The sequence below is a fragment of the Dermochelys coriacea genome, chromosome 10, assembly GCF_009764565.3.
Source record: "Dermochelys coriacea isolate rDerCor1 chromosome 10, rDerCor1.pri.v4, whole genome shotgun sequence".
NCBI lineage: Eukaryota > Metazoa > Chordata > Testudines > Dermochelyidae > Dermochelys > Dermochelys coriacea.
In genome coordinates this window covers 12,936,376-12,958,414 of record NC_050077.1, presented here as the reverse complement: position 1 = coordinate 12,958,414, position 22,039 = coordinate 12,936,376, and the positions used below count along the sequence as shown (strand labels likewise).

Below are 22,039 nucleotides of genomic sequence, written 5' to 3'. Positions count from 1 at the left end.
CCAAGTTTCTTTAAATCTGGTAGCCCTGGAAATGTCTCTCTGCAGCACTGGGCATTTCATTCAGGTGACTACGAACCTTGTATTGGATTGTCTTTTTTCTCCATTTGGTAGTGTATGACGGAAAGCAGGCTCACTGGCAAAGATGTGATGTGCTACTCCAGGATGGATTCTCTCTTAAGGAAGGCAAGGGGCCAAATTCTATTTTCAGTTACATCCAATCAAACTTATTTAAATCAGTGGGGTTTGCAGAGGTAACTAGCCAGAGGGCCAATTAGGACAAGGCAAGTAGACAGGCCCAATAGCCACTGGCGTCAAACAGGATCTGTATGTATGGATACAGGAGCAGAATTTAGGCCAGTGACACTACATGTAGCAGGAGCGAGTATCTCAATCACCTTCCAAGTTCAAACCCCACCTTGCTTCCTTTTTCCTTCCAAGGAGGAGCCTATGAAGAATGCTCATAAATTCAGTTGAGGAGAGGTTCGTTACACTGCACATGTGTCTGCATTTCATAGGAACACAAGCCCACCATGTAAACCTACTTGGGTGGACGTTCACATGGCTGGGAATCACACTCTTTTGCATGAATGTGTGCGTGCCGCAGGATGTCTGGGAACGTGCATGTGTCTCCCTGTGATGGGGTCATGCACAGGGGCGTGTGTGTTAAGGATGCATGTTTGTGGACACACCTCTGAACGTCTCTGGGATTCCCTATATGGTCTCTGGACCTGATTCAGTGCCAATCTCTGTATGGGGTTAAGGTGGGTGAGGTAATATCTTTTATTGACTGACTTCTGTTGGTGGGAGAGGCAACATTGCAAACAACAGAATCACTGTAGGGTCTTCCCACATTAGCTGTAGCCTGGTAGATATGTTTGCACCAGAACTACACTATAGCCTTGACTGATCTCTTACCAGTTTAACTCCATTAAGGGCAACATAATTCATTCCTGATTTACACTGGTGTAAGTCAGATCAGGATCAGAACCTCTCTATTTCAGAGTGTCTGAGCTGTGTATGTGTCTATATGGATCTGCTCTCAGCTACACAGGTATAAACCAGAGCAACTCTATTGACTTCAGTGAGAGCATAATTTGTCCCTACGTGCATGCTTGTGTTATTGGCGATGCGTGTGTGAGGAAGAATGCCTGTGATGTTATCAATGGTAAATCTGTGTCTGTGTGGATATTAGCAATGTGTTTCTCCAGCTGCGTCAGTGGATGTGTTTGTGTATACAGACTCAATTTATGTCATTTGGTAAGCAGATAAGTGTTTGTGCCAGACTCTGTGTGATTTTGTGAAAGGCCATGCTTGCATGTTTGGATTGATTTAATAATAGGGTGCACGTGTGTGTTTATATTTGGAGAGGCTCATGGGAGAGGGTCATGTATACAGGAAATGGGACTGAATCTGGGTGATTGGATGACATTTATGTATTATTTCTGAGCGTGGAACTACTGTTCTGTGAGAGCTCCATTTTTTGGACAATATATATGAATGATCTTGTGGATGGATGTGGGAGTTTGTGGACGCAGGTGTGTGCGTGTGTGTGTGCGCGCGCGCGCACTTGGAGTATTTAATTTCCTGGGCTTCAGACCTTTCCTTTGTGAGCCTGTATGTAAGGGGATGCTTGCAGAACTTTGTGGAAGGGATTTTATATTTTTTGCATGATTTCATCAGTGGATGTGCTTGTGAGTTAATTGGTAAGCTTTTGTGTGACATCACTAGATAATGCATTTGTGGGATTTTTTGTGTGTTTCTATGAACATTGGATACATTTATATTCATATACCTCTCCCACATAATCTCCCAAAGTTTATATGTTATGTATAATTTCCATGTAAAACATGTATATGTATGTATTACACACACATATATGTATAGAGTGTAATTTGTTTATATGCATGTATATATCCCCCCTTTTCATTCACATCGTTTGAAACAATATGGGTCTGATTTACCTCTCATGCATACTGGTATAAATCAGGAGTCTCTCTACAGAAGTCAATGAAGATCCATCTGTGGAAAACCAGGGTGCAATCTGAATCCAGACCTATACATATTTAAGAGATATACAAATATCTAAGAATTTGTATTTCTTTTTGTGTTTAAATTTAGTATTTTCCTGAATGGGAAAACCATGCATCTCACGGTTATTGAGATGATCTGATGTATTAAATATATACATGTTAACCTGATATATTTTTTGTAATAAAACAATTGGATTCTTTTTGTGTATTTTGCATGTGTTTGGAGAAGTGAGTGTACAGCTCTTTCTTCTGCAGGGTTGTTGTTGGTGTGATTTTTGAATGTCTGTCTATTTTTATTGGTGTGGTTTTGTTGGAGGGTGTTTGTGGGAGACTGCAGTACACCTATGGGGGGGTTAGTATAGCATTGTGTGGGGTTGGTATTTCTTTTCTCTCTGTGTTGTATAATGGCAGTGCATTTGATGTGTTACTACTGGAGTGCTGCCGTTTTGCCAGTGGATTAGACTCTCTGAGTTTTGTTTTGCAGTTTGACAGTCTCCGACGTTAAGGTGATGCACCTCAGACACTGTGCACAGGTAGGTCCTAATTATCCAGGGCATAGGTCTGGGAGTATCCGCTGTGCAAGCAACTCATCCAGCCGGAAGGCCAACTCCAGTCACTCCGGATAGGAACTTGGACCCTCCGCGAAACCTGACTCCTGCTGCTTGGGGCCCTCTTCACTGCCTGTTGGTTAGCTGCACTCGTGGGCAGCGAGCAGGATCAATAAGATACCTCCGACTCTTCTATTTACAAACTAGCTGCCTTCAGCAGCCAGGCTGTTTAAGCACTTCATTCCCATTCAGGAGGGCCATCTGCTGCCTTTTGCCGTAAGTCTCTCTGAAAACCCCAGCCTTGACAAGCTAGAGATATGTCAGTGCAGTTATCAGCAGAAAGCAACATCTGCCATGCCTGACACCCACTATTGTAGGCCATTTAATCTGTCCCCCTCCTCCCTTTAACTGCAGACAACAGCTCCCTATATTATATTTTCCCACTCAATTAGCACTATCATCCTGCTGAAATAGAGGCCAATTTACCTTTAATGACATCATTGTTAGGAGAGTGGCAGCTCCTGGTCTGTGGCTGTCACTGGCTTGCAGGAGGCAGGCTTGTCTCTCTCCGCTAACCCTGACAGAGGAAGGGAAGAGCAGGCAGCCTATCCGAGGCAGCCTTCACCCCCGACCACAGACATTGTTTCCGACAGTTCGCAGAAGCAGTGTGGCGGAAAATTGAGTCCAGATTCATTAGGTTTTTCAGTGTGCTGCTCAAGTCAGTTAAATTGATACATTTCCTAACAAAATTGAAGTGCTTTGTGCTGCCAGCGGAAAGCCTGGTGACCCTGCTCGGCCCACTGAGCAGCCAAAACGAGTTGATGGATCCATTAGGCCGCTCAGAATGCTTTCCCCCTCTCCCTCCATTCCTGAGTGACACTGTAAATCTGAGCCAATTTCAGTCCCTAATCATCATTACAAACCCCTCCACTGTTCATTTATTACTCTACAATTCTAATATAGCACACGAATGGGTCAGCACACAGGGAGCCAACACAACTGCACAGACAGGCTTAAAGAGCCCATAATCCTTCCCAGTCTTTATCTGGGAAGCAAACCTGATTCCTCTCCCAGCTCCCAAAGCCTGCTTTGGACTGGCAATCAGATGAGGTCTGCCTGGCCTGGAGATCAGGAACAAGGGCTATTTAGTTGCTTGGAATTGGAGTGAGGGCTGCATGGCAGAGGGAGAGGAAACATCTGTCAGATGTAGGCATCAAAGGGAGACCTGGGGTAGGGGTCACAGCCATGGCTGCCTGCTCTAGAAATCATAGTGCTGTGTGATTCCTGCAACGTCTGTCTGGCAGGGGGCTGGGATCAGCAGGAGGGATGCCTGGCACAGCGACCAAAATTAAGGTAATTTGGCTTGGTTATTGGATTGACAGCTGTCTGGCATGGTGGTCGTGTGGCAGAGACGTGGCATGGTGATGGCTTGATGGCTGTGTGAAATGGTGACTATGTGTCAGGTATCTGGTAAAGTGATCAGAGTTTTGACTCTGTCTGATGTGCTGGCCTACACAAGTTTTGCCTAGCAAGGAACGAATGCTTCATGTGTGCTGTTGGGAAGATGTTGATCACTCTGGGCAGGTCGCTCAAGAGGGGTTATTTGTGCTACCTAACTGATGGCTTATCAAGATTCTCCTTTCACTCTAGAAAGAAAGCTCCTGCCACTGGACTCACGGGTTCCTGACTCAGGTCTCTGCAAAGATGAATACGTCATATCAGTGTCCAAATTATGGTTCAATCCTCCCTTGGGGTGAGTAGTAAGATATTCCTTATTTGCACACCAGGAATAATGCACACAGTGTGGGAATTCTCATCAGAGCCTGCCTAACCCCTCCTAGCTCAGGTTGTTTCAGCCTCTCTCATGATAGTTAAATGAAAATCAGCCCTCCCTAACCCTGGCAGGTGAATATGAATGCTGATTCAGTCCTTGACCTGCTAAGCGTGTTTGTGGGCTTGGATCGAGCACCTTTATGTAAAGCTGCAGATTTGGCTTGATGGGACTGATCTTTACAACGTGCTCTCAATCTCTCTCTAGGTGAAGAAGCAATCAGGGAATTTAAAAACACGCACAGTAGATAATCAGATTCATGGCATGTCCAGACACAACACATTTATCCTGCTATTGCTCCCATTGAAATTAACTGGAGTTTTGCCATTGACTTCAGTGAAAGTAGGATCAGGCTTATAGGGTTTGATCCTGCACAGAAGCAACTACAGAATATTCCGTGTACAGGTGCAAGGCATAAAGTCCTGAGTAGGATGGGGAGCCGAAGGGTGCAGGTGTGTCTAACAAGTTACTCCAGTCTAGTACTAGGCATAAGTGTCTGGCCGGGAGATGTTGTGATAGCTGCCGTATGACATTGTTACAGGAGAACTGGGCAACCCTGTCAGACCTGAACGGTGATAAAGCTTCAGCTTCCTTTAATTTTTAATCCAGAGTTCTCACAGTTTTCTGTGCTAGCTGCCCTTGTTAAAGGCAATGGTAAAAGTACGCCATAAAAGTATAACCACAAAAGAAAAGTACTAGAACATGCCAAACAAAACCAGACCTTACCCCCGAGATCTGTTCCCAGATGAAAAGAAGGCAACATGTAATTTCCTGATTAGACCTGGGGGCCTGGACACCAGGACTAACCACTATACTCTTGCAAAAATGCCATGAGATCTTTAGTGACCATAAGTAATCATAGAATCTCAGAATCACAGAATATCAGGGTTGGAAGGAACCTCAGGAGGTCATCTAGTCCAACCCCCTGCTCAAAGCAGGACCAATCCCCAACTAAATCATCCCAGCCAGGGCTTTGTCAAGCCTGACCTTAAAAACTTCTAAGAAAGGAGATTCCACAACCTCCCTTGGCAACACATTCCAGTGTTTCACCACCCTCCTAGTGAAAATTTTTTTCCTAATATCCAACCTAAACCTCCCCCACTGCAACTTGAGACCCATTACTCCTTGTTCTGCCATCTGCTACCACTAAGAACAGTCTAGATCCATCCTCTTTGGAACCCCCTTTCAGGTAGGTGAAAGCAGCTATCAAATCCCCCCTCATTCTTCTCTTCTGCAGACTAAACAATCCCAGTTCTCTCAGTCTCTCCTCATAAGTCATGTGTTCCAGTCCCCTAATCATTTTTGTTGCCCTCCGCTGGACTCTTTCCAATTTTTCCACATCCTTCTTGTAGTGTGGGGCCCAAAACTGGACACAGTACTCCAGATGAGGCCTCACCAATGTCGAATAGAGGGGAATGATCACGTCCCTCAATCTGCTGGCAATGCCCCTACTTATACATCCCAAAAAGCCATTGGCCTTCTTGGCAACAAGGGCACACTGTTGACTCATATCCAGCTTCTCGTCCACTGTAACCCCTAGGTCCTTTTCTGTAGACCTGCTGCTGAGCCATTCGGTCCGTAGTCTGTAGCGGTGCATGGGATTCTTCCGTCCTAAGTGCAGGACTCTGCACTTGTCCTTGTTGAACCTCATCAGATTTCTTTTGGCCCAATCCTCTAATTTGTCTATGTCCCTCTGTATCCTATCATTACCCTCCAGCGAATCTACCTCTCCTCCCAGTTTAGTGTCATCTGCAAACTTGCTGAGGGTGCAACCCACACCATCCTCCAGATCATTTATGAAGATATTGAAAAAACCGGCCCAAGGACCGACCCTTGGGGCACTCCACTTGATACTGGCTGCCAACTAGACATGGAGCTATTGATCACTACCCATTGAGCCCGACAATCTAGCCAACTTTCTATCCACCTTATAGTCCATTTATCCAGCCCATACTTCTTTAACTTGCTGGCAAGAATACTGTGGGAGACCGTGTCAAAAGTTTTGCTAAAGTCAAGGAACAACACATCCACTGCTTTCCCCTCATCCACAGAGCCAGTTATCTCATCATAGAAGGCAATTAGATTACTCAGGCATGACTTGCCCTTGGTGAATCCATGCTGACTGTTCCTGATCACTTTCCTCTCCTCTAAGTGCTTCAGAATTGATTCCTTGAGGACCTGCTCCATGATTTTTCCAGGGACTGAGGTGAGGCTGACTGGCCTGTAGTTCCCAGGATCCTCTGTTTTGGATCTAAACCCAAAGATGGCACTTCCAGCAGCACAGTGCTCCATAACCCCATGCTGGAGCATTAGTTTATTTCTAACTCACAGGGATGAGCGCCATCTACCGAATCATCAGCACAACTTCCTCCTGCAGCTCCTTGTGTGTACCTTGCATGTCTCCCATTCAAGACCTGACCTGGCCTAATTCTGTATCAATAAGCCATTTACTCCTTCTTCCCCCAGGACATTAATAAAAATGTGATATGAACCAAGGCCTAGCCCCAGTCCAACGGCTTTGCACTAGGACACATCCCTCTATGTCAATACATTGCCACTTATCATTCCTCTTTGTTTACAGTTCTTCAGACTTCTTTCAATCCATGTTGTTGGTGCTCATATCTAAGCCAATTTGGATTAATTTCTCAAGTAGCATTTTGGGAGGCACTGTATCAAATGCCTTGCTCAAGTCTAGATGCATTACATCTTCGGTATGCCTTTCATCCGCTAATTTTGTAATTTGATCAAAAAAAGCTATCAACTTTGTCTGGCATGATTTGTTCTTTGTAAACCAATGTTGTTTATTGCTTCTGATTCCGTTATCCTCTAGGTGCTTTCATATACACACAGAACAGCCTATTAATTCCTCCTCTGATACTTCAGGTTTGATAAAACTCAGCAGAACCTGCTACTCCACGCCACTGGGTTCTAATGAAGCTCGCTCACATCTGCTGTGACATATGTTCAAAGTGCACATTAAGGGCCTGATTCTCCTCTCCCTTACACCGGTGTAAATCAGGAATAAGTGAGATCAGTATCAGGTCCTGGAATCCTGAGGCATGTTCATACAGCAGATGTTCTGTTCCTTTTACATACCGTATCCTGGAACCTGCTTTTACCTGCTGTTTCTAACACAGACCCATGGGATCTATTGTGACACAGGATTTGCTGTGAGAGAGTCCTATCTTGGGATAGCAACCTGGAATCTGCTTGTCACTTGATCCATTTCTCATACAACCAGATTGGACCAGTACAATATTACAGAGACTGCTTCAATTGTTATTTTAATGTGCTAACGCATGTAGTGTCTATTAACTATGACTGTGAAATGCAATCAACCCACACAAGATTCAGTCTGGTCCAACCCTTTGGCAGTTGCTATAGCAGGCTAAATATTGTTCTTGTCTGCAAAAACAGCCACAGGTGTTTTGCCAGTCAGGGAGGAAGACGTTTTTGGTGTTCCCACCACCACAACAATGATGGTTGGCCAATCAGTGGAGAAAAAACAAAACAAAAAGACCCACCAAACAACCTGAGTGGCACAGTGTCCCCTGAAGGTTGGTACCCAGGTTGACTGCTCTGATTGCCATCCCATAGAACAGGCCCTGCTCCTTTGTACCCATGAAAGACCACTGATTCTTTCACAGCCCATTAGCATATGACACGCTCCCATTCAGAATTCTCGTCTAGTCCACTGGAACCTACTGTGACATGGAAGCTAGGCCTGATGCATCATGTGGCGACAGTGGTAATGCAGTTCAGATCGCAGTACAGCTCACTTTTCTTTGCTGTGGCACCTATTCCTGTTCTGGCCCTGCTCAGCAACACTTGTGATGCAATATGGTGCTGCTACAGACCACAGAGATGAATATTTGGCTTAGACACAAATCAATGTGGGATCTGTTCCAGCACACCATGTTGATGTTACTAATGGGCTATGTGTGCATGAGACATATGGGGTGAAGTCTTGGATCCACTGAAGTCAATGGTAGTTTTGCCATTGACTTCAGTCAAACCAAGATTGCACCTAAGATGTTGATCCAGCCTAATAGCTTCTAGAAGGTATGAGCTGTGTTGCATTGCCTATTGGGAATGACACAGCGCTATAGGTCCTTCTGTGATGCATTTTATACAAAAAGAAAAAGAGTACTTGTAGCACCTTAGAGACTAACAAATTTATTTGAGCATAAGCTTTCGTGAGCTACAGCTCACTTCATCGGATGCAGTTGGTGGAAAATACAGCCCCACTGTATTTTCCATGGAATGCATCTGATGAAGTGAGCTGTAGCTCACGAAAGCTTAAGCTCAAATAAATTTGTTGGTCTCTAAGGTGCCACAAGTACTCCTTTTCTTTTTGCGAATACAGACTAACACGGCTGCTACTCTGAAACCTGGCATTTTATACAGTTTCACAGGACCTCTTGTACCAATAAGATGGTGTCCCTACAGCCAGCCCTCCTGGGAGCCATAATGCTGACAGCCCAGTAGGCTCTCCAGTGATGCAACATAGTGGAGTGAATTTCCGAAGTGTTGCATGAAGTTTTAGCTATTGAGCTCCCCATATGAATCAGTGGGACGCACACAGCTATGCAATGCTCTGTAAATGAACTCCTGTATGATATGAAGTTCAAATCTTACCCAGCCCACTGGGATTTGCTCTGGTAAATGGAGCTGACACAGCCCAGTGGGATCTGTTATGACACACGTTACTGATACAACCCACAGCCCATTAGGTTGTGCTATGGCTTACAATCCAGTTCTGGCACAGCCCACTGAAGCCTGGAGAAGCTTAATGGGATTTGCTGTAATCTCATCTGGCATCCCAACAGATTCAAATGGTTTGTTTCAGTGTTGGACTGTGGCTTTCATGTTCGTCATAATCTTGAGAAACAATTAATTATCCCAAGAAGGAACCTAGTACAGTATGAAGGCATGACTTAGGATATACATCTGAATCAGGGCTTGAGTGTGTGTGGAGTGAACCACGGACCCCAATAAAGCTAGGATCTGCTCCTCCACCTGAAAGTGCATTGAGGGCTAAGAGGCATTTCTCCCTCTTGCACCATGGGTATTCCATGCTCATTCCTACATTAGGAGAATGAGGAGGTGCTCTGACTACAATCACTGCATGCCTTGCATTTGAATAGATAGCCCTGATGTCAACAAAACAGTAGAACAATAAAATCTAGCCACTGAAAACTCTTCATGAGACAGATTCATGAAGGGGCTGCTAAAGGGCGGAGCCAACTTTGCTATGGACACAAATAAAATACATTGCTATGTACATTTCCTCACAAGCCTGAATTTTCTCCCTGGGAAAAGGGGTAGGTTAGTGTTATAACCATGTCTATTTAGGAGCCTCCCAGACCTCTCAGTGACTGTAATTTTCAGGAAGGAAGGTCTACTGCATTTATGAATACAGGTGTAGCTCTGACACTAGTGATCAGCAATAACCTACTGTTCCACCATAGGTTGGAGATTACAGCAATGTTATCTTTATTCATTATTAATCACATTTACCATAAGTTATCCCCAGAGCATGACTGTTGTTTTATGGTTGTGCTTTTTTCCAGGGGAAGATCATTCAGTTACAGTGAGATGATGTAGCTTACCTGGCGTGTGGGAATGTATGTCATGAGACCACAAGGGGAGGCAGTCAATGTCACCTCTCTTGCTGTCAAACCCTTCTTGAGGCAGTGATGGCTTTTCAAGGGCCTGCCACCAGATATACAAGACTTTTCTAGGGCGCAACGTAGCAACCCTGAGAAAGGTATGTACGAGTCCCTTTGCATGTATGGGGCAAAGAAAGGCTGACGAGAGAACACGTGTGTGCACTTTGAGAAGCGCCTGATTTTGTAGCAGCTTGTCTGTGCCCTGGAGTTTGTCGGGGTGGTGGGGATAACAGTGTAACTATGCAGAATGAGTGAAGGGAGGTTACATCTTATGTAAGCATGTGACTTTTCCTTAGAGCTACAGTCTACAAGCTTGGAGCCCAAGAGGTATCTTCAGATCATTTAACATGACCAAATTAACCCCCAGGGACAGGCAAACACTTGTTTACACAGCAGAGAAAAGCCAAGATGGAAATTTATGGTCTCACTAAAAGAACTTCTCACCTTGTGTACAGAGGAGAGGAAAGAGATAACAATATTTCCCATTGAAAGGAAGTAGAAAAGCTCTTAACAAATCAATACCCTTATTTAGTCAATAAACCCACAGAACACCCCCTCCAGGGGATAAACATGGAGAAAATTCACTGCTTGCAAACAGACACTCTCCACTTGTGGCCCTTGAGAAGCTGCTTGCTGTGTGGGTTTGTGTTTGTGCGTGCTCTGGGGTGTGCAGCCACAAGGGAGCTCTGTGGAATAAAGGTCTTTGGGGAGCCAACGAATACACAGGAAGCAACAGAATAGCCGAGTGCCTGAATGTGCTTGCATGGGTGAAAGTTAGTTGGGTGAGTGCCTGCATTTCTGAGGAGAGGGGCTTGTGTACATAGCACGCAGGTTAGTAACTCAGGCGGATGTCTCCTTTCAGTTACACTGTTGTATAGCTATTGGCTTCTTTAGTGTTACACCAAAGTAATGAGGAGGAGAATTGGGCCCTCAGAATGCCAGTATGTCTCTTTGAAGTAAGGGGTCAATTCTGCTCCTTTTTACACCAGTGTTAATCTGGAGTAGCTCCACTAAAATTGTGGGGTTTTTTGGATTTACACAAATGTACTTGAGAGAAGAATTTTGGTCCAAGTTGCTCCTGGTCATGGGAATGAAAGTCATTGCTAGTGGATGGCATTTCCAAAGGGCCCTCAGGGAGTAAGGCATTGAAAGTCAATGGGAATTGGGTGTCTAACTCCAATTGGAAAGCCCCACCAGTGTCTATATTGATTCTGGGAGAGGGTCGTGTAGATGGGGTGAAGGTTAGTCCAGTGTATCAGAATGGAGTTGCATGTGTGTACTAGGACAGAGGTCAGTAGGGAGGGCAGCTGGTTGACGAAAGGACAGTATGGGTATATGTCTGCTCAACCATCTTGTATTGTGTGGGATGATGATTGGAAGTATGGATGTCTATACCATTGGGAGGGGCTGGGGAATTTGGTCAGGTCCTAAACTGTGTGCCTGAGGTGATCTGGTGTTTCCAGGGCAGGTATCAGTGCTGGGGGAAGGGTGGTCCAAGTGGACATGCCGTTGCATATCTGGATCAAAGGGAAGAAGTTTGTCTTTGTGTCCAAAGGAAAGTGCTTGATCCCCACATAAATAATGACCATATGCTGTGCATGAGATTGGAAGAACCAGGGTTCTGCAGGCCAGGACTGTGGGTGGAGGCGGGGAAAGCTTTCACATCTCTTGCCTGCACTCTGCCTGAATCTTGCCAGCACTATTACCACTGTATTTTGCAAGGTGCTGAGCACCATCTGGAGGGTGCTGAATGACTTCATTCACACCGAAGATCATGGATTTGCCAGCCTCAGACATTCATATGTCAAGAGTCAGACCCACAAAAAAACCCATGAAATTGGTTTAAAAATCATGAGATTTTTAAAAATAAAAAATTCTGGGTTATTTTTATTTACTTTTTTTTTGAGCCTTTAGTATTCACACTTTCAAGTTTTACTTCATAACCATAAACACTAGAAATTTACTTTAAGGGAGAATCTCTGCTTTTTTAAAATCACATGACTCCAAGAACTTGGGCGTTGACAAAAACACTGATTATCATAAGTCTGATTAGAGTTGGCAACACAGAGCTGATGGAGGTGGAGAGTACTCAGCATTTCCCAGGAGACTCTCAGCATTTTGCAGAACTGGGTCCTTAATCCTTCATTAGCAGCATGAACACCTAATTCACTCACTAATTATTTTGAAACAAACAAAACAGATGAGGGTGGGTGTAATTTGGTTCAAGTCAGAAGTGAAGCTTTGTGCCTTTGGATGCAGATTCCTCTTCCATCGCTGTGCAGATCACGGTGAACCTTCTAGGATGCCCTGCAGACAGTGCTGATCCTCAGCAGAAGGCATGGTCATAATAGCCGATGGATATGCCAGACCAGTATGGTACACAGGTAAGTGTCATGTGTGCTGGGATTAATGGTCACACGTTATAGTTGTGGGCTAATAATAAATAATAATAATAATAATACCTAGCGACTGTCTAATGTTTTTCATCCACAGATCTCAAAGAGCTTTACAAAGGAGTCAGTACTGCTATCCCTATTTTACAGCTAATACTCAAAATGTTGTCAAAGTTGAAATACATATTTCCATTGAATGTTAACTGTTAAATTCAAAATTCATTCATGTAATGGGCCTAGGTATGTGAAACTTCACCAGCTGTCCAGAGAACTGGGAATCCCTCAGCTGACGTCAGAGCCACCACCCAAACATTTCCAGCTCACATTAAAAAAGAGGTACAAGAAATTAAATCTACCCGTCACCAAATAAAAGGCCATACTCTACTGTTCATTGTTGTACAAAATTCCCATTGACACAAACTTCACTTATCAATTTAACTTTTAGGTGCTCAAACTGGACTCCAATATTGTGGATGCAATTCTGCACCTGCAATTTGCAGGGGCAATTTATTACACCCACAACTAACCCCATTATAATGCCTCATTGCCTGATTTAAAGCTGCACACTGCAGTCATATCGCAAGGCTTCTGAATGAGGGCGACTGCATCCATAACCTGTGCCCACTATATCAGAGGCAGCTTTGGGGAAATGTAGGCCTAAATCCTTCTCCATCTGTTCTGGTGTGACTTACTGTCCTGCACTTCACAGCATTGCCAACTCCTGTGATTTTATCACGAGTCTTGAAATATTTGGTGTTTTTCTGAAAGTTTCTGAAAGCATGTGGTTAGAGGGAAATCTCAGCTAAAAATAAAAGTTTCTAGATTTCACGGTTTCCCAGAACAACTGGAAAACAGGCCCCAAACACACCTGGAACCCACTGGTGAGTTAGAAATTTCAAGTCTTCCTCGTTGCTACTCTGCAGAGAATATATGAATTGTTGCAGCTACCAAGCTCTGGCTCTTTAACTCAAGCTGGGACAGTTCATGCTCGTTGTTCTTGAGGTCCCCAGTTCTCTCACTAGTGTGTCAGTGAAGACGGCGGTTGTCCCACACCCCAAAGACTCCCAAACCAGAAGACAAGTAAAAAAGAACCTGAAAACATTATTTTAAAAATACTCTCATGCCTTTGGGGGCCCTGACTCATGATTTTTGAATGCTGGGATTGGCAATGCTGCATGTATTGGCATCGAATTCTTTACTCTGATCTTCCAATATCTTTTTTAACATAAGGTAAAAAGTGTGTGTGTTTATTTTATATTTACAGAAAATACATACCCTTATGCCACAAAGCAAAGGGTTCCAGCCAGCCCTTCAGTTTTTAAGTAATGAGTCCAGCCAGTGCTGGTTAGAAAACTTATTCACTACTGTAATCATGCATAACACAACAAGAAGCCACCTCCTCTCACCAGCTCTCTTCAGTATTAATTTGCACAAAATAAAGGCAACTAAAGAGGAGTTTAGAGCAGGCCTGGTGCTAGCTGCGCAGAAGGGAAAAGGTAAATTAAAACACGTTAGCAGCACATTAAAGAAGTCAATACAAAGCACAACTTTGACTCAGGGCAGATTGGTGGTGGTTCTTCTAATGCATATAAAGCAGCCAGTTTGACAGCACTGGAGAGTAAAACCCTCCATTTATTCATAGACTAGACACAGCTCAAGCAAGGACAGTGCAAACTACGGGCACTGCCCTACCTTAACTGGAAGCATTCCAGCTCCAGGACAGAGTGAGCAATTCATCCCCTTGGCCTCTTTGCTCAGACTGCCAACAATGGGGCCACTTGTCATGGTGGTTTTGTGACACCTCTTCACTAGGAACTGACTGAGTCCAACTCATTTCACATAGGCCACTGAGCCATCAGCAGATGATAAACACAGTCACTGTCAAGCCGAGCTTGATTAGAACCAACAGCTTATCATGGAGTGAAAGGCTTGATAGCTCCTGAGCCACCTCACCCCCTTTGATGTTGAATACAAGCACTGGGCCAGATTTTAAAAGCAGTTGCCCCAGTGTAAACCCAGAATAACTCTATTAAAGGCAATGGACTTACTCCAGATTTACACTGGGACATCTGAGACAAGAAATGGGCCCATTGCTTCCAAGAGCTGTGGAGAATTGTAGATTTCCTTTTGTGTCTCTGCATCTCTCTGTTAAGTGTCTGTCTGTATTGAAGACCATAATGGGTGTTATAGGGCCAGATCCTCAGCTGGCGTAAATCCATGTAGCTTCACTGAGGAAAAATTGATGGAACTCCACTGAGGCCAAGGGCAAATGTTGGTGTGAATCAGTGTGATGGTCAGGGCTGATATTTCCTCTCTATTCTAGCAGCTCAACTTTCTCTCTAGACTTCCCTTCATGCAATAATGCTGAGCTATCTTGTCAGCACAATTTCGTAGCATACAATGCCACAGGTTTGCCTTTCTTGCAGTATTTTTGAGCACGCTTTTTGGGATCACTCTTTCGAAATATTATAGGAATGGCAGTACCATGGTATTTCTGCCAGTTCCTATCCAGTTCCTAGTCATGTTGTAGAGCTACTTTGAACAGAGATGGGCATTTCCAATGGTATTAATTAAAAAAATAACTAAACTTCGCCTGATCTTATTTATACTCTGATATAATGCAAAGCCTTACCAAGTAATACTTTCCATTTCTTCCATCATGGGATCTTAAAGTCCTTTTGATGGTTGATTAAATAAACCTCACAACTGCAAGATATGCAGGTAGTGCTATCTCTGTTTTACAGCTACAAAACAAAAGGCAGAGAAGAACTTTCTTCAGGGGACACAGAAAGCTTACTCCAGAACTGGGAGTAGATCCCAGATCTCTTGGCACCCAGGCCTGAACTTTAGGCACAAGGCCATCCTTCCCCACAATAAATGTCTGTCAAGTACAGCTGTCATCTAAAAAATGTTCTGACAGTTTCCTTCTTTTGGAGAGAAGACTGTTGCATTCTTTACTGGGGATAAACACTATAAATTGGCAGGAAAGGAGGTGAAGCCTCAGGGCTAGATTCTGATCTCTTTTACTCTGATGTAAATCTGGGTCAACATCATTATCTCAGTGTACGCTGGATATACACTGATGTTTTTGAATCAGAATCTGGCTCCCATTATCTAGCTTCTAAGATTCTATTTGCTCCATGCTGAAAATATAAGGGTCAGATTCTGATCTCAGTTACATCAGTATAAATTAAGAGCAACTTCATGGCCTTCAATAAAGGTTGTCTGGATTTAGACTGATGTAATAGATGAGAGTCTGGCCCTAATTATCTACTTCTACCATACAAATTATATATAATGAACTGAAGTACATATGGAGGTCAGGACACTAAAGGCTCGAAAAGTCCCCAAAATATGCAACCTGTGTTTACCCAAAACAGAGACATCTGTATCTCCAAATTTAGAAATGATTTTCCTCTTTCCAAATGGGTAATAAATCAGCAAGCACGGTACATATTTTTTTTTTCTATTTTGAATTCTGTTAACTGACAATTTAACCTAAAAGCCTTTGTATTTTCTACTTGTACAGCTGTAAATAGAGACTGACAGTTTATTTTCAACATCCTGGGGTTTTTTGTTTTTAAAAAAAAAAAAAACATTTGAAATAGATACTTATAGGTCCATGACAGACGGGTAGCTGATGCTCCATAGCAATCTCGTGGAGCTGTCACACTCTGTGATCGGTCTTTTACAAACACAAACACTGTTGATTTCTTATCAAATGTAAAACCTCCACTGCTCTTTCTTAAATGGTTACTACTAGCATGAAATTGACATTGTGAATCACATGTGACACTGACTTGTCTGCCTTGTAATTGATCTGTGCTTAGGAAAGAGACAGAGCCTGTACAAGCTTCAGTCCCAATCACTGACTTTTCAGCGCACACCAAACTCCCAGCAATCTGCTCAGGACCCTAGTGATAACAAATTGTTGCAAATGATAGAAAACTGCAAGGAGGAGAGAGGGAGAAAAAGAGCTTGATTCATCTAAGGGGTTGGGTTTTTTTTTACACTGATTCTCTGAGGTGTCAATTTCAATTTCAATTGATTCATTATTATGCATATCAAACTGCTGTAATTGGCTGCTACAGAAATGTATTCCTTTTTGTAAAAAAAAAAAAAAAAAAAAGGAGGAGGGATGTGAGATGGCACATTAAAGAGGTTTTGGAAGCTGCCTGTGCCATCCTGAGACTGGCAGAAAAAAAGAGATTGGCAAGTTAACGGGATCCCATTCTGTTTGGTTAACCAAATGTCATTTGAAAACAAAAGTCTGTCAGTGTCAGAATGAAATTGCAAACAGATCACCCAGGCTCCAGGAGCCGGTGCTACCGCCTACCATCTAATCGTAATATCACCACCTACTAGCATAAGGGGGCTTTCTTTTCAGTTCTTATCATTGCAGCGTGGTCATTCTGGCTTGTGTTCAGTGCAGACAAGGCCATGCTAGAGATTTGCAGATCCCTCACCATTTCTCTCCTCCCCACTTCTTTTTATTTCTCAGTGTCAGCTTATATCTGTCTACTAGGTAACACGTTATCATTGTCCAAGAAATTCACAGCATTCCTTTCCAGGACAGAACATTACTAATGATTCCTCAGGACTCAGCTCTTTTATATAACACAGGTTAAAAGGATCAAAAAAAGCTTTCCTGAGCCTCCCAGTCAGGCAGCTAGAGTTCCTCATCTCTTTGGGTGAAATATCATAAACCTGTTAGTGCCGTGAATTTGGATGACCATATAAAATAAAAAGCAGTATGTTAATTAAATATCTACAGAGAAGCATTGTGTGACTATATAATTACGTTATTATTAGTCAGGAGTTTGAGGCTGAGTCGTAATAGATTATAGCACTCTAAAAATTAATCTGAAATATATTTGTTACCATGGAGCAATGATGTCACTAGTATGAGTGACATCCGTAAATAAAGAATTAAATTAGTGTATGAAATGATCTAGCACCCAATGCTGTGTATGTGTAAGCTTAATGAAGGTTTCAGAGTAGCAGCCGTGTTAGTCTGTATTCGCAAAAAGAAAAGGAGTACTTGTGGCACCTTAGAGACTAACAACTTTATTTGAGCATAAGCTTTCGTGAGCTACAGCTCGCTTATGCTCAAATAAATTTGTTAGTCTCTAAGGTGCCACAAGTACTTCTTTTCTTTTTGTAAGCTTAATGTTACCCATGTGAGCACTCTCATTGAACTCAGTAGGATCATTCGCTAGTGTCCAGTATAGCATTTCTTTTGGGATTGCAAGATCAGGACCTTACATTTTGTATCACAGGTTGTGAAAACTCATAGTTATTGTGATACCTATGTTCACATCTGTATTAAACATATGTATGTATGTATCGGTGTGTATATGTATGTATCAGCAAAGGCTCAAATTTACAGATTTTCAGAGTTCATTGCAAACCGTTGCTTGACCCTGGGTAATCACTGGTTTATTTATAGTTGTTTGGAGGGCACTGGGAGGGGTGCTGTATGTGCTATTCACTGCAAGAAGTTTAACTTAATGCGATGTCACATTTAATTTATTGAATGCACCCAGTTGCTATGGCACTGAGCACATAAAAATCAATCAACAAATAAGTGAAATAGTTATCAATGGGAATTTTGTACAAAGATGAACAGTAGAATATGGCCCTTCATTTGGTGAGGGAATGATATACTTTTTTTTAACCTTTTTTGAATGTAGCTTTACCTCCTCTTCTTGGGAGGGGTGCATTGCCTGGTGCAGAGCTATAGTATGTCTGTGTTGATTTTGTTCAAGAATAATAAACATGTTTTCCTTTTGCCAGATTTATTGAGACCTTTGACATTCCAGGGTAGAAATTTTCATATTCAAGTCTAAAACTGACTGGCTAGTGCGACCAAAGGAGATGAAGCTCGGTAACAGAATAACAAATGTATTTCTGAGAGAACCCTTTGAAATGTAATGATGACTATTTTGAGAACCAAGCAGGATAGAGAGTAAATGGTAATTCTTCCAGGATTCTTCAGATAGGTGATGATGAAATAAATCAGGGCAACATTTTCAAAATATTGGGTCCTTCTTTGCATGCCTGAATGTGAGAGTTTAAGGTCATCACAAGGATTTTGCTCACAGCGCATTTTCTAAACAAGTGTTAATCCACAAAAGATGTATCCACAATTGGTTCTGTTCCCCACAAAAATATGTTGTAGGATGTAAGTGTGCAAATAAAATCTTCAAAAAACAAAACAAAACCCCAAAACCAACAACAAAACTTTCCTTCCAGTCAAGCACTATCAGACCGTTTAAATCCAGGTCTCAGAAAAATTAGGATTTTACAAAGTACAGTGAAAATAGTGTATAATCCCTCTAAAAGTCACTGTGTTCTGGATTAGAAGAAGGGAAGAAAAATTCCATGGGGGAAACCAACACATAGGAAAGCTAGATATTCCATTTTGGGCCTTGTGGTGGGATGCCTTCTGGTTAAACACGAGTCCCCTAAACTCCACATAATTGTCCAAATCACTATTTATAATCATCCGAACAACAGGTTTACAAACCAAAACAGTAAATCCTGATGAATAATCTAAGGAAGACAATTAATTACATGTAGCTTTCTTTTTGTTGTACAGCTGCAAGAGAATTCATGAAAGATTTCCAAAAGACATGATTATATTCCATCAGTTCTAGGAGCTAGAGAGTGAACCCAGAGTGGCGACTGGCTCAGACTCACAATGATAAATATGTCAAGGTATCAAAATCATTTATTTCTCCACATACCAGGGCTCAAGGTTAGGCTGAGGCTTACTGCCCCTATCCGAGCACCCAGAAGCACAGGGGCAAATTCTCTCTCTGTAGCCATAACTCCATTTTCAAAAGCATCTAAGTGACATAGAGGCCTATATTGATTTATTTATGGTCTCTCACTTTGGGTTTTTCTTCCCCCACTCTGTCCCACCTTTGTGCACACAGCACATTTCAACCTGCCAATCAGTATACTGTAGGACCTTATGAAGTAGCCTTTGAATCAGGCCTGAAGTCAATGAAAAGACTCCCCCTGATTTCAGACAGACTTTGGAACAGGCCCCCTGGGCTTCTGTTTTGAAGCAAGCCCCACAATGTCCCCCCACCACCACCATTACCCTGTAAAGCACGTGGTGTGTCAAGGGAGTTATTGGGCATGGGATTTTTATCATATCTCCCTTTCCCCAGCTCTCCAACAGGGTGGTATCACTGGGGCTGTTGGAAAGCAGAGGGCTTGGGATACAGATTTTGTACAACCCCCAGGCACTCTTGATTATTCCTTGCCTCTGGAGAGCACATTGTGGGGTGAGGTGGGGAGGAGCAGCAAAGGGAAATGCTCTGGACTTTCCTCACCCATCCCGCAGTGTGCAGTGGGAAGGCAGAGAGAGAAGGGGAGGGCCAGGCTCCTGGCCAGTCCCGTCTTTCTGAAGAGTCGGGAAGGGGGTGGGGGAGGGGAAATGAACTGTGAAATTAAATTGAAATACTCAAATAAGGAATCAAATAACAACATAAGCAAAGATGTTTACCAGGGCTTGAAGTTAAATACAGATTTTTTTTTCATAACACAAAATGCAATAAAGTTCTGTGGAAAGTTAAAAATAATGTACAGTGGGAAAATGTTCCCTGCTGCCATCAATCTTGTTGTGCAGTGTCGCTTACCAGGTATCAGTCCAGGAGCAGATGGAAGCATGAACTACTACACCTCAGCCAGGATTTCACTGCCCAAAGGAATCACAGTAACACTTGGTAGGCATAGTGCCTTTCTTATCTGCACTGTATCTAACAAACGGTCGTTAATGAATCTGCCATTCAGCTCTTAGAACTGCCACGAACTCTAGCAAAGGGCCTGCCTGGATTCTGTGATCCAGATGTATTCAAAGGGTCAAAGTCCACACTGACATTACACCCCTTCGGCTTCATTGGAGCTGCACAGGGTGGGAGTCAGTTCAGAACACGGTCCAATATGCTTCATTTTCCATCTGGACTGTCCAGTGCCTGGTTAAAAGCTGAAGTTTTCTGTCCAAGGAAATTGCTGCCTCCCAGAATGCTTATTTCTTGACTATTCCCCTTCTTTCTCCCATAGCATATCTGACATTAACACCCCGAACTGACAGCACAAAGGCAGCATCTGGATAGCATAGCCTGTGGCTCTCGAGTCACGGCTGGTGGACTTGTGGTACATTCAGATATATTCATTAAAACACTAATCAAGCAGAAGCTCATTTGTGGAATTGTCTTGGAATAAAAAAAATGGCCAAAGTAAAACCGCTGCAGTCCTGAACTACTCCTGTGATAAAAGAGATTTGACATCCCAATCCAGTTAACTCCATCCTTGCTTTTTGATTGCGAACACATTTTTGTCTGTTCGTACTGAAATGTTAAGACTCTACCACCCAGGTACAATATATCAGGTTACAGCAGAGAACAGGAGTGTATTTGCTTTGACATGTTGTACCTGGTTTCTTGTTCAGCAAAAAAAAAAAAAAAAGAAAAGAAAAAAACGAAGAAGGTGTGTGTGGTATTACACACGTTTGGAGGACTGAGGATGTATTAATATGCACACATATATACATATAAATATATGTATGTATTTATAAGAATATGTGGGACAGACTCTCAGCTGGTGTCAAAAGAACAACACAATTATTGCCTGATGAGAATCTGGCCATATGTATGTGTGTAAATATTATATAATAATATAACATTACACACACACACACACACACATATATGGTGCAAAATACATGCAGGTTATTCCACGCTCATATATCTATATATATATGGAATAAACTGCATGCGTTTTGTACCTTTAATCTTCTTATCCCTGCCCAGTAATCTAACTCTGCTGGCACTAGTGCTTAAATTCTCAAATGTTTATTTAAACCAGTTCTCTAACCCTCCAACTCTGTGCAGCAGCTCGCCTAACACCCACCATTTTTAATAGAAAGAACCAACCATCAAAATATTTTCTTCTTTTCCCTGTCGCACCATAGATCATGTAGGAGGAAGGGTTGGAAATTAGGTTGGTCTGTGGTCCAAGACCTGATATATTCAATCATGGATCAGTGACTGTTTCTAAGGGCAGATGTCTCTTGGTGAACCTTCAGGCCTAGAAACGAATGGTGTATCCCATTGGACATCTTAGAATCCCAGCTCTCCTTTGGCAATAGGATAAAGCATTCAGTGTAAGGGCTGGAAGATCATGAGATACAAACCCATAAAATCCCTGGCTTGAATATCTTTGGAATTTGTTTTTAAATAGCAGAAAGAGGGAATGTTTGGTTATTTGATCTGTTTTCCAACAGCAGATGGGCTGCTGCAGAACAAGGCTATAGTGCAAAGGTGGGGCTGAGCGCTGAAATTTGGACCCAAACGTAAGACTGAACTTCCTCCCAGTTTCCAGGGAAGGAAGGGCATTTGGATCTGGAGTTCCAGTTCAGACCCATTTCAAGTATGAGGCAAGCTGACCATAAGTACAGCCTAGTTTTTCAGCTCATTCTATAGGAGTTTGTATCATATCCCTGTGGTGCTTTGAGTTACAGCTGGTTACACTGGGTGCAGTCCTGTCCCCA

The 22,039-nt window shown here is 42.9% G+C and overlaps 1 long non-coding RNA gene across 1 annotated transcript; it reads left to right on the top strand.

The window, feature by feature from the left end:
* Positions 1-2,484: 2,484 nt before the first annotated feature.
* LOC122456141 lies at positions 2,485-16,627 on the top strand. Its single transcript, XR_006274826.1, has 3 exons — positions 2,485-4,331; positions 9,983-10,179; positions 12,341-16,627. It is a non-coding gene; the product is annotated as an uncharacterized LOC122456141 (long non-coding RNA).
* The last annotated feature ends 5,412 nt before the right edge of the window (positions 16,628-22,039 follow it).